Source organism: Bremia lactucae, linkage group LG3 (genome assembly GCF_004359215.1).
Source record: "Bremia lactucae strain SF5 linkage group LG3, whole genome shotgun sequence".
NCBI classification, from domain to species: Eukaryota; Oomycota; class Peronosporomycetes; order Peronosporales; family Peronosporaceae; genus Bremia; species Bremia lactucae.
Window position 1 is genome coordinate 1,044,417 of NC_090612.1, and position 12,440 is coordinate 1,056,856.

Sequence of the window (12,440 nt, forward strand, 5' to 3'; positions counted from 1 at the left end):
GCACTCACATTCCGTCTTCAGACTGTCATCGGCAAGCTAATCCACCCCGACCAGAAAGGTTTCGTCCGTGGCCGCTCGATCCACCATCACGTTCGCTTCCTTGCAGATCTTCAGGACCTTGTGACCAGCCGCAACGAGGAGGCATATGCGCTGTTCTTGGACTTTCAAAAAGCGTTTGACCGCGTGAACTGGGAGTACATGTTCAAGATACTCAAGCGCATGGGCATCGGAGATGGCTTCATCCGCTGGATCAAGCTGCTGTACACCGACCCGCTCGCTCATCTCCTTATCAACGGCGAAGTTCAACCGGCACTACACCCAACACGTGGAGTAAAGCAAGGCGACCCGCTCTCTGCGCTGCTCTTTATCTTGACGATTGAACCGCTTGGTAGCCTGCTCCGATCGCACGAGGAATACGGTGTTTGCCTCAACGATGACCACACGGCGACGAGCATCTTCTTTGCAGATGACTCGACGCTCCTCGGTAGCTCCATCGCGAACCTGCAGGCTCAGCTCGATATCGTCAAAACATACTGTAAAGGCTCCGGCGCGAAATTAAATATATCCAAGTCGGTGCTGCTGGCGCTGAATCGTAGCCTCGAGTGCCCGTTGATGCCGGATGTTCAGGTCCTCGGGCAGACGGAGTCGGTTAAGTACCTTGGTATCCCATTCAGCCAGTCATGTATGGACAGCCGTATTCTCGATTTGCTTGACCAACGCTTCTACGACGGCTTCAAATCGTGGTATCGGCGCGCGCGGACATTGCGCGGCCGACTTCTCGTGGCGCAGACGATGGTGCTCTCGCGTTTGTGGCATTACACGCAGCACGTGTCGGTTCCGGCAGCCATTGTTCGTCGGTGGCAGTCGATGCTGAACCGCTTCGTGCTGAGTCGTAAGCACGACCGCAACGCCTCTCACATTCAGCTGATCCCAAGCGAGTACTTGTACCGGCGACGCGGTGACGGAGGTCTTGGGGTACCGTATCTGGACGCGCAGCTCAAGCGACAACGACTTCAGCTCCTGCTTCAGTTCGTGCCTTCAGCTCAGTCGGCAGCGTCTCGAAATTGGACAACGCCAAGCGTGGAGTTGCTGCGCTCGATTCTCCCTCGTTACGGTGGATGCCACGCGCTCGATCTCCTGACGATATCACCACGGCGACACGGCGCCATGATTGACTGGCGCCACACGTCGAGATGGTGGAAGTCAACGCTGACTTGGTGGCACCGCACATGCTGGGAGATCACGTGGCATGACCTTCCGATTGAAGAGCGTGCCATTGATGGACTTCGACAACCGATCTGGTTCAACTCTAACGCTGAGCTACAGTATGAACAGAAAACGCGCTTAGGCGCGGCAACGGCGCATCGACGGTGCCTCGGTATGGTGCCTGAGCCCCAGCGGAGCTTTCGACTTCATATTTCGCGCGTCTTCGGTCTCCGCTCGCTGGCAGACTTCACTTGTCACGGCAACGCGTGGCCGACTCAGCGCGAGTTTTCCGAACAACACGTGGACTTTTACCATAAGAGAGTGTCTCCAGGGCAGCAACTCCAGTGGCTGCGTGCCCTACACAGAGAGGCGACACAGATCGTGGATCGACTTGGTGCGCGATCTACTGTTCTGCCGACGCCTCGTGGAGTTACCTTGAGTTTGGTACCGCACGTAGGCATAACGAGTAACGGAAAGCTGTGCCTGTTCCCAACGATACCAAAGTCGGCCGTCATAAGCATCGTTTGGACGCCAAAGCCGCCGCGGAAGCCGCACCCAATGAAGACTTACTCTGAAAGTGTGGACGAGAAGCAGATTAAAGCACACGTAAAGCTTTCAAAGCGACTGCGAACGATCTTACTGCCAATCTTTGAGGATCTGCAGTGGCGCCTTGCTTTTCGACTGCTGCCGGTGCGCTCGCGCTTTTGGTTCTTGGAGCCCGCACACACGAACATCCGAAAGTGCATTCGTGCCGGGTGCGACGCCATCGAGTCTGAACAGCACTTGTTCTTTGACTGCACACTCGCATCGCAACTCTGGAAGCAGGTGATCAAATTGTTCTCGAAATTTTTCGTTAAACGTCCCGCTTGGCTCGACATCGCGCTCGCGCGGAATATGCGTGTCCGAAACGAGTGGCAAGAACGCGAAGAGGTTGTCACTGACGTGTGGCATGTTCTCCGTGCGGTGACGCTTCACTTCATCTGGACTGACCGTAACCGGTGTCTGTTTGACGGCAGACACCCCACACCAACATCGTTCGCACTCCAAGCAATTTGGACAACAGTTGCCGCTCACATTCGGTTCTTCCAACGCAGAGTGTACTCAACTGAAGCCCAGGTCTCTCTCCAGGGAGTTATCCGCCACCTGGAGTCCTGCTCATCCATCGAAGGTGAAGTCTTTTTTCTTCCCGGCTTCTCCAGTGTCCGCACACTCACTTAAGAAGAACGATATGAAAAACACGGGGTTCAAAATGCTGTTTGGTAGTTTCGCCAAATCGATGGCTCCCATGAGCGTCATTTTTGAATTTTCCAGATTCTGCTCAAGCGTACCCTCGACCACAAAAATGTCTTCCCAGCTGGTTTCCGCTGCATCATCCACTCACTGCCCCAAGGTTGGCTCAAAGTCTCTCTCTCCACTGCGGACTGTAATGTTTCCGGCTGCACCTGAAAAGGAGACGGGGGGCATGAGCCCTGGGGGGGGAGCGACGGAGAGTCTGACTGCCGGGCAGGCAGACGGCAATGTTGAAAGCGGAAACTCAGCTGGCGAAGATAGCGAATGTTCGAGAATGGACGGGAGCAAGGGCTCGGACAGCGAAGAGGGATGCGCTTCGCCGGACAAGGAGAGCGGGAGTATGGCTAGCGAACAGAGCGAGGCCTTCATGCACAAGCACAGTACCAACAGTGTTAATGATGAGACCAAGACCGAAAGTGGCGACGTTGCATTTCTCGACCTCAGGGACCTCCTGCCTGCTAATTGCGAGGATGACGTGAATGAATGCGAAAGCATGACTGAGGACGTGAGTTGTGTAAACGCAATATGCAAGCTTACTGCTTTGCCATACACGTGACCGAGGACGAAGATATCATCGTGCGTGAGGAACGCATCGACTCCGGCATTGGCGACCAGACTTGGCTGCGCATGATCAAGTTTATCCGCAGGGTGAAGGTAAAACAAAACTCTAGTGAGTGACCCGACCTCTGTACACCTGGAGCCGTTGTGCCTTTGCCTCTTAAGGTTCATTCACCCGGGAGACTGGACAGAAGGGACTCCGCCAATTGGACTTAGCGTACTCGCGGTGGGCCTTTCTCACCTCTCCAAGTCTGTTCGGCTAAGGTTATGAACCTATATCGGCCATTCTACGTTATGGAGGTAGCAATCCGGGACCAAATGTTGTGCGCTGTGGGGTTCGAACCCACGACCTCCCGCTTGGAGAGCGGGTGCTCTACTGTCTGAGCCAGGGAAGATTGATTTTTTAACGAAGATCGCCTTTACCTCGACACATCCTGGCCAGAAAGAATACATTTCGACACATGATCAAGAAACTTTCAAGCAACATTCAAGCAACATCACATACATAAACGGTGCTAATTTAAAAACTGTGTAGACTAGTATTTATATCAGTAAGATAAGTCAGTTGCTGGTAGATTGAGAGGACACTCAGTCTATTCTAACGTAATAGACAAACTTTAAACTGAGCTATAGGGGCGGCAGCGCTGTAATGCTCAGTCGTATACCACTGCGGTTCAGGGTTCGAGCCCTTGTATGACTATAGCGGTTCTTTCTCGTCAGACGCAACTTAAGCAATCACTGTAGTACACTTTCTGTGTTCTTGTCGATAGATCCCACTTAGGATCGATCCCGCCCTGGTGCAGTGGTCAACGACCAAAATGGTGACTCCTAACGTCACGATTCGAACCCTGCTCCAACCAGAAAACGCAAATGCAGCAATCTTTCCGATACCCTTAAAACTTCGGCCCAAAGTCTATTGAACGCTCACATTTACCCAAACGGTTATAAATTGCGCCCCCATAAAGCAGCGCTCACACTTATGCAGGTTGCGATTTCTGAATTGCTATTGTATCGATTGCATTCGTAGATGTTTTAATCTTAATCACTCAAGGATCAACTTTGGCACAACGTTGAGAGAAGAGGGCACGGCCTTGACCCTCGCCACACTCTCTGACTCACAAGGTAAATATTGCGTGTTTTAGACTTCGGATCACGTCGGACGTATGATACAATAGTCCACGACGCATCGGCAGGCGCAGCCGTGTTCCTCCCTGCTAGGATTGATCCATCAACCTTTCGCACTCCAAGTCGATGCTGTACCACTGCACAAGAGCGGCCTTATAGTAAAAGATGTTCCAGCACAGCTTTTAGTAGTAACAGTATCTCCAGTCAAGAATGAAAAAGCGAGTATCCAGCTGCTGAGTGGGTGTCGGGCTCTGCTGAGGAAGGGCGTTGAGATGAAGATTCAACCAGAGAACAGCGCACAGACAGTCCTAGTTGCCCCCAGGCAGGATTGAACTATCGACCTTCCGCTTACTAAGCGGGTGCTTTTCCACTGAGCTAAAGGGGCCACTTCTCAATTTGCCGGCAACCCACAAGTCAAATTTCAGAAGAACCCTTTCCCCTCTCCCCCCAGCTGCTTTTTGGTTTTTACTCATGGAAAGATCACGAGCCGCCTCTTTTTCGCATATGCAGCTGCCGCGTGTCGCAACTGGCTCCAATGTTGGGTTTACGCCCAGTATCCAGCCGGATGTCTCACACAGCCCATCCTCCTCCAAAATTTTGGTAGGAACTGGATCTTCAGCGGATGGGTCTCATGGCGCTGAACATGGCGTTACTTCGTCTCACCCGCTTGTGATTCCTTCTCCTCCGGCTCCCGAGCTCCCTCGAAAGGAGGGTGCGCTGGATGTGATGATAAGTGTTACACCGAATGTGCCTAAGAACGTCGATCGGAATGTGTCTGGCTCGTCTGCTGAGGTGCCTTCACCTGACGACGCATCCATGGAGCTTTCTCCTTCACCTACTGCAGCTCCGCTTCCAAGCTCGGATTCACGCCCAACGTTGGCTGACGTGATAATGCGGCAGGAAACTGTCCGGCGCGACGCTGCTCAAGCTGATGCTATTCGCCGTCGTGTCGAAACTCCCAAACCTCTCGCCTGCGACATTGAAGCAATCGAGCGCCAATATGCGACAGGCGGAGACTGGTCGTTTATCGCGTCTTATATGGATCAAGCACGTCCTTATGCGCTTCCGCGTGCAAAATTTGACATGATAATTGACACTGGCCGGACGCTTGCGAAGACTTTACTGATGAAGATCATGGCATCGCTTTCTGGCAAAAGCCACGGCAATGAACACCTCGAAGAACTTTATAAGCAATTTGAGATCGGTCAGATCTCCAAGCTTCCTGGCGGAAATCTTCGCTTGAAGGTCAAGTCGAGGGACGCGTGCCTGCGCTTAGAGCGCACGAAAGTAAATATACTTGGTGGTGTCTACACTTTCAAGGAATTTGACATTCTCGGCGGACGGTACTTTATCGACATCTCCAATGTCGACTCGGACACGGAAACCGACGTTATCTTGCACCGCTTGTTCCTCATTGGATGCAAACCGGTATATGACACGTTTCGCGAAGGGAACCTGGCGACTGGTATTACGTCCGCAACTTGGCGAGTGTATTTTCTGCCGTCCTCGTGCCCAAGCGCGCTGATGGTAAATGGATCTGTCTGCGATCAAGTGTGCTTCAACAACAAGCTGCACCCTGCACATGGCAAGAACGCTCCGTTCCAGTCTGAGCGTTTACCTTATGGCTATCGCTCTCACCATGGAATCGATCTTGGTGCACCTGCATACGTTTTTCCTCCGCCAAATGTTGTTTCTAAGACTGGTCTTCCTAAGACTGGCCAGCCCCAACGACCGCAATCAACGAGTAAAGCACAAGCTGCGGATGCAGCTGCGCAGCTGAAAGAAGCCTCGAGCTCAACCTCACTGCAACGAGCAGTCGAGCAAATTAAACAAAAGGAAGGTCAGCTTCAGCGTGGAGCTCAGCATGGACAGCAACTCGTTGTCAGTGATAGTACCACGCCTCTCAACACTACCGAGGCGTTGTCTATTTCGACTTACAGCGGCTCCAACGGAAGGATTACTCCGCCCAGTAGCCCAAAGAATGTAAAGAAACCCCTCGTCCTCACTAATGGTCCGGATGACGGCTTCACTACCGTGTCAAACAAGAAGAAGCGCGCGCGCAACGGTTTCGACTTCTCCAACATGACAGTGAAGGTAGAGACGCTTCCTCTGAATGGCATAGCCACGACCAACTACTTCCAAGCACTCCAAACGATGGAGGTAACGTTTACGCCAAAGAACGTGACGGCTGACAAGAAGTACGGTGTTCGCTACCAAGTGGTTCCTATTGACGTGAAGCGCCCGGACGTGGTGAAAACGTCGTCTGAGTCTGCTTTCTTCATCGAAAAGCGCCACACTAAGATTAAGAAAGCATCAAAAGCGTCGTCTATTATGGAAGTGACCGAGTCGATGGTAAATGACGAGAACACCGCGCTTCTCAACACTCTCCCAGACTGTCTGGTGAGAGCAGACAAGAAGGTCGACGGTGTGTGCAAGCTTCTCGAAAACGTCACGAATCCCGACCACATTATGAAAAAGGCGGTGGAGTGTCCTCTAGCCTTTAGCAGCGCAGTTTCGTTGAAGATGGCTGACACTGGAGACGTAATTGCCGAGATCGCACAACTGCATGTGATTAACCGTGTTCTATGTGCATCGCAACCGACCGAAGACATAACATTTAGCACGAAATGGGCAAGATTTATGGGTATGGCAGTCCCGTCGAAGCGCAAGGATATCTTCAAAATATGTGCAAAGTGGTGGACGTCGTCGGACTCGATCCGGGAGCTATCCCGAGCCACCAAGGCCTTAGGTATTTTCGAGATCGCACTCATGTCGATTGCGGCGACACTTTTCACCAACGACCACTGGATTCAATATATCACGGGACAGCCAGTCGACTGGATTCCGGCGCATCACACGCGACTTCTTCATCCAAACACACTCTTGCGTCTCTTGCGATCAGACCTCGGATCGTTCTGCATACAGCAATGGAGCGAAGTACAATGGCAGGGTTATCTGTTGGATGACCTTGAAGAACTTCGCAAGCTCGATGGCTTCTACTTGGAAGACTCTTCAGTGCTCCAGCTCCAGTTTCTTAATGGTGAAGTAGTGATGGTGGCAGGGGGCTTAACCCGTCATTACTAATCCGTTCTCGACAAGGTCAACATGGAGCAACGTCAGTGCTCTTACCGTAAACACGAACGGGATTAAAAGGAACGGCCACCTATTTATTGAGAGCATGCTCTCCAAATACTCAGTATCGTGTGTCCAAGAAACGAAGTTCGGCGACAGTACGCATCTGTCGAACTTCATCTTTCATCTAGAATCGACCTTTAAGCACAAGGTCTTTGTGAACGACCCAAACTGTCTGCTTCATCGACCCACACGAGGAAGAAGCAATGGAGTGCTCACAGTGCTCCGGTCAGACTTTCCCGGTTTTGAGACGGCTGTCGATATCCCGGACTTATCGATCGCTGGTCGCTACCTTGTCGTTAAAGTCATTGTCGAGCGAACTCCCATCTACATTCACAACGTTTATGCACCTGTTGACAGACACGAAAAGCAACAGTTCTTCTCAAGCCTAGACACTGAGGCGTTTGAAGATCATGCAAAACACTTGGTTTTAGGCGACTTAAACACTCCTCTAAATCCTCGACTTGACTGTTGCTCCCAAGACCTGCGCTATGACTCAAGTAGGTCCAGCTGTCTCGAGTGGCTGGCAAAGCTGGGAGTAGTTGATGCATGGCGGATTCACTATGACAGCAAACGAGTATTCACTGGTCCACTCCCTCGAAAAAATCGGCTAGACTATATATTGATGTCGGAGTCACTTTACACACACGTCTACGGTGACTCGACGTATTTCTTACCAAAGCATGCTGGCGACCACCTTGCACATAGTGTGAGCTTTCGGTCTGGTAAGCAACTTCATGGCCGAGGCTACTGGAAGTTTCCTCGATATCTACTGGAGTACCCAGTCGTAGTAACAGCGATCGAAAAAGAAGCCGAGTTGATCTTATACAAATTGCGCGCCGCTTCCAACCCAGGAAAAGTTTGGGAAAATTGGAAAGTCAGCATGAAGACTCAGCTTCAGGCCGTTCAGAAGAAGCTTCGACAACAAGATTCACAGGCGGTCCACGAAGCTCACATTCAACTTGACCAAGCTTCTGCTCGGTACCGCAATTTCTCCGACAATCCAAATCGTGAGCATTTCGATGAAGCCATGAGAAACTACAAAGAGGTCGTCCTGAGGACGAGTCAGTACAACCAAGATACTGCTTTCGACTTTCAAGTTACCAACTCCGAAAAATCGACCAAGCACTTTTTCCGCCCGCTGGATACGAGCTTGAGACGCGTCTNACAGGCGGAGACTGGTCGTTTATCGCGTCTTATATGGATCAAGCACGTCCTTATGCGCTTCCGCGTGCAAAATTTGACATGATAATTGACACTGGCCGGACGCTTGCGAAGACTCCACTGATGAAGATCATGGCATCGCTTTCTGGCAAAAGCCACGGCAATGAACACCTCGAAGAACTTTACAAGCAATTTGAGATCGGTCAGATCTCCAAGCTCCCTGGCGGAAATCTTCGCTTAAAGGTCAAGTCGAGGGACGCGTGCCTGCGCTTAGAGCGCACGAAAGTAAATATACTTGGTGGTGTCTACACTTTCAAGGAATTTGACATTCTCGGCGGACGGTACTTTATCGACATCTCCAATGTCGACTCGGACACGGAAACCGACGTTATCTTGCACCGCTTGTTCCTCATTGGATGCAAACCGGTTTATGACACGTTTCGCGAAGTGAACCTGGCGACTGGTATTACGTCCGCAACTTGGCGAGTGTATTTTCTGTCGTCCTCGTGCCCAAGCGCGCTGATGGTAAATGGATCTGTCTGCGATCAAGTGTGCTTCAACAACAAGCTGCACCCTGCACATGGCAAGAACGCTCCGTTTCAGTCTGAGCGTTTACCTTATGGCTATCGCTCACACCATGGAATCGATCTTGGTGCACCTGCAGACGTTTTTCCTCCGCCAAATGTTGTTCCTAAGACTGGCTTCCTAAGACTGGCCAGCCCCAACGACCGCAATCAACGAGTAAAGCACAAGCTGCGGATGCAGCTGCGCAGCTGAAAGAAGCCTCGAGCTCAACCTCACTGCAACGAGCAGTCGAGCAAATTAAACAAAAGGAAGGTCAGCTTCAGCGTGGAGCTCAGCATGGACAGCAACTCGTTGTCAGTGATAGTACCACGCCTCTCAACACTACCGAGGCGTTGTCTATTTCGACTTACAGCGGCTCCAACGGAAGGATTACTCCGCCCAGTAGCCCAAAGAATGTAAAGAAACCCCTCGTCCTCACTAATGGTCCGGATGACGGCTTCACTACCGTGTCAAACAAGAAGAAGCGCGCGCGCAACGGTTTCGACTTCTCCAACATGACAGTGAAGGAAGAGACGCTTCCTCTGAATGGCATAGCCACGACCAACTACTTCCAAGCACTCCAAACGATGGAGGTAACGTTTACGCCAAAGAACGTGACGGCTGACAAGAAGTACGGTGTTCGCTACCAAGTGGTTCCTATTGACGTGAAGCGCCCGGACGTGGTGAAAACGTCGTCCGAGTCTGCTTTCTTCATCGAAAAGCACCACACTAAGATTAAGAAAGCATCAAAAGCGTCGTCTATTATGGAAGTGACCGAGTCGATGGTAAATGACGAGAACACCGCGCTTCTCAACACTCTCCCAGACTGTCTGGTGAGAGCAGACAAGAAGGTCGACGGTGTGTGCAAGCTTCTCGAAAACGTCACGAATCCCGACCACATTATGAAAAAGGCGGTGGAGTGTCCTCTAGCCTTTAGCAGCGCAGTTTCGTTGAAGATGGCTGACACTGGAGACGTAATTGCCGAGATCGCACAACTGCATGTGATTAACCGTGTTCTATGTGCATCGCAACCGACCGAAGACATAACATTTAGCACGAAATGGGCAAGATTTATGGGTATGGCAGTCCCGTCGAAGCGCAAGGATATCTTCAAAATATGTGCAAAGTGGTGGACGTCGTCGGACTCGATCCGGGAGCTATCCCGAGCCACCAAGGCCTTAGGTATTTTCGAGATCGCACTCATGTCGATTGCGCCGACACTTTTCACCAACGACCACTGGATTCAATATATCACGGGACAGCCAGTCGACTGGATTCCGGCGCATCACACGCGACTTCTTCATCCAAACACACTCTTGCGTCTCTTGCGATCAGACCTCGGATCGTTCTGCATACAGCAATGGAGCGAAGTACAATGGCAGGGTTATCTGTTGGATGACCTTGAAGAACTTCGCAAGCTCGATGGCTTCTACTTGGAAGACTCTTCGGTGCTCCAGCTCCAGTTTCTTAATGGTGAAGTAGTGATGGTGGCAGGGGGCTTAACCCGTCATTACTAATCCGTTCTCGACAAGGTCAACATGGAGCAACGTCAGTGCTCTTACCGTAAACACGAACGGGATTAAAAGGAACGGCCACCTATTTATTGAGAGCATGCTCTCCAAATACTCAGTATCGTGTGTCCAAGAAACGAAGTTCGGCGACAGTACGCATCTGTCGAACTTCATCTTTCATCTAGAATCGACCTTTAAGCACAAGGTCTTTGTGAACGACCCAAACTGTCTGCTTCATCGACCCACACGAGGAAGAAGCAATGGAGTGCTCACAGTGCTCCGGTCAGACTTTCCCGGTTTTGAGACGGCTGTCGATATCCCGGACTTATCGATCGCTGGTCGCTACCTTGTCGTTAAAGTCATTGTCGAGCGAACTCCCATCTACATTCACAACGTTTATGCACCTGTTGACAGACACGAAAAGCAACAGTTCTTCTCAAGCCTAGACACTGAGGCGTTTGAAGATCATGCAAAACACTTGGTTTTAGGCGACTTAAACACTCCTCTAAATCCTCGACTTGACTGTTGCTCCCAAGACCTGCGCTATGACTCAAGTAGGTCCAGCTGTCTCGAGTGGCTGGCAAAGCTGGGAGTAGTTGATGCATGGCGGATTCACTATGACAGCAAACGAGTATTCACTGGTCCACTCCCTCGAAAAAATCGGCTAGACTATATATTGATGTCGGAGTCACTTTACACACACGTCTACGGTGACTCGACGTATTTCTTACCAAAGCATGCTGGCGACCACCTTGCACATAGTGTGAGCTTTCGGTCTGGTAAGCAACTTCATGGCCGAGGCTACTGGAAGTTTCCTCGATATCTACTGGAGTACCCAGTCGTAGTAACAGCGATCGAAAAAGAAGCCGAGTTGATCTTATACAAATTGCGCGCCGCTTCCAACCCAGGAAAAGTTTGGGAAAATTGGAAAGTCAGCATGAAGACTCAGCTTCAGGCCGTTCAGAAGAAGCTTCGACAACAAGATTCACAGGCGGTCCACGAAGCTCACATTCAACTTGACCAAGCTTCTGCTCGGTACCGCAATTTCTCCGACAATCCAAATCGTGAGCATTTCGATGAAGCCATGAGAAACTACAAAGAGGTCGTCCTGAGGACGAGTCAGTACAACCAAGATACTGCTTTCGACTTTCAAGTTACCAACTCCGAAAAATCGACCAAGCACTTTTTCCGCCCGCTGGATACGAGCTTGAGACGCGTCTTAATTGAGGAAGTCGTCACACCGAATGGAAGTGTGTCGTCAAATCCACACGATATCTCTCTTCGTTTTATGGAGCATTGGGGGACAGAATTGGGAGACCCTAAAAGTTCAGGGGGGAGAGCTTCTTCACCTGACGTCTTCATTCAGCAAAAGCTTCTCGACTCGATTGTCAGCGTCTTGTCAGACGTCGATCGCACCCTCTTGGACGCTCCAGTCACGTCTGCTGACTTGGCAAGCGCGATTCGACATACGAAGTCGACATCAGCACCTGGCATGGACGGCTTGACCGCTGCTTTCTATCAAGTCGCTCCTGACATATTTGGTGAATGCTTAAGCGTTGTATTTAATGACCGACTTCAACGCGGTGAGCTACTAGCATCACAAAAGAAATCTGCCGTCGTACTTCTCCACAAAAAGGGATCCCGCGCTGAGCCAGGCAACTACCGACCTATCGCACTTATCCAAGTTGACGTCAAAGTGTTGTCCAAAGCTCTGACATACAGACTTCAGCAAGTCATTCTGGATCTGATTCACCCTGACCAGAAAGGGTTTGTCAAAGGTCGGTCGATTCACCACCATGTCAGATTTCTTGCCGACCTGCAAGACCTGGTAACGGCTCGCGAGGAAGAAGCATATGCGCTATTCTTAGACTTCCAGAAAGCATTTGATCG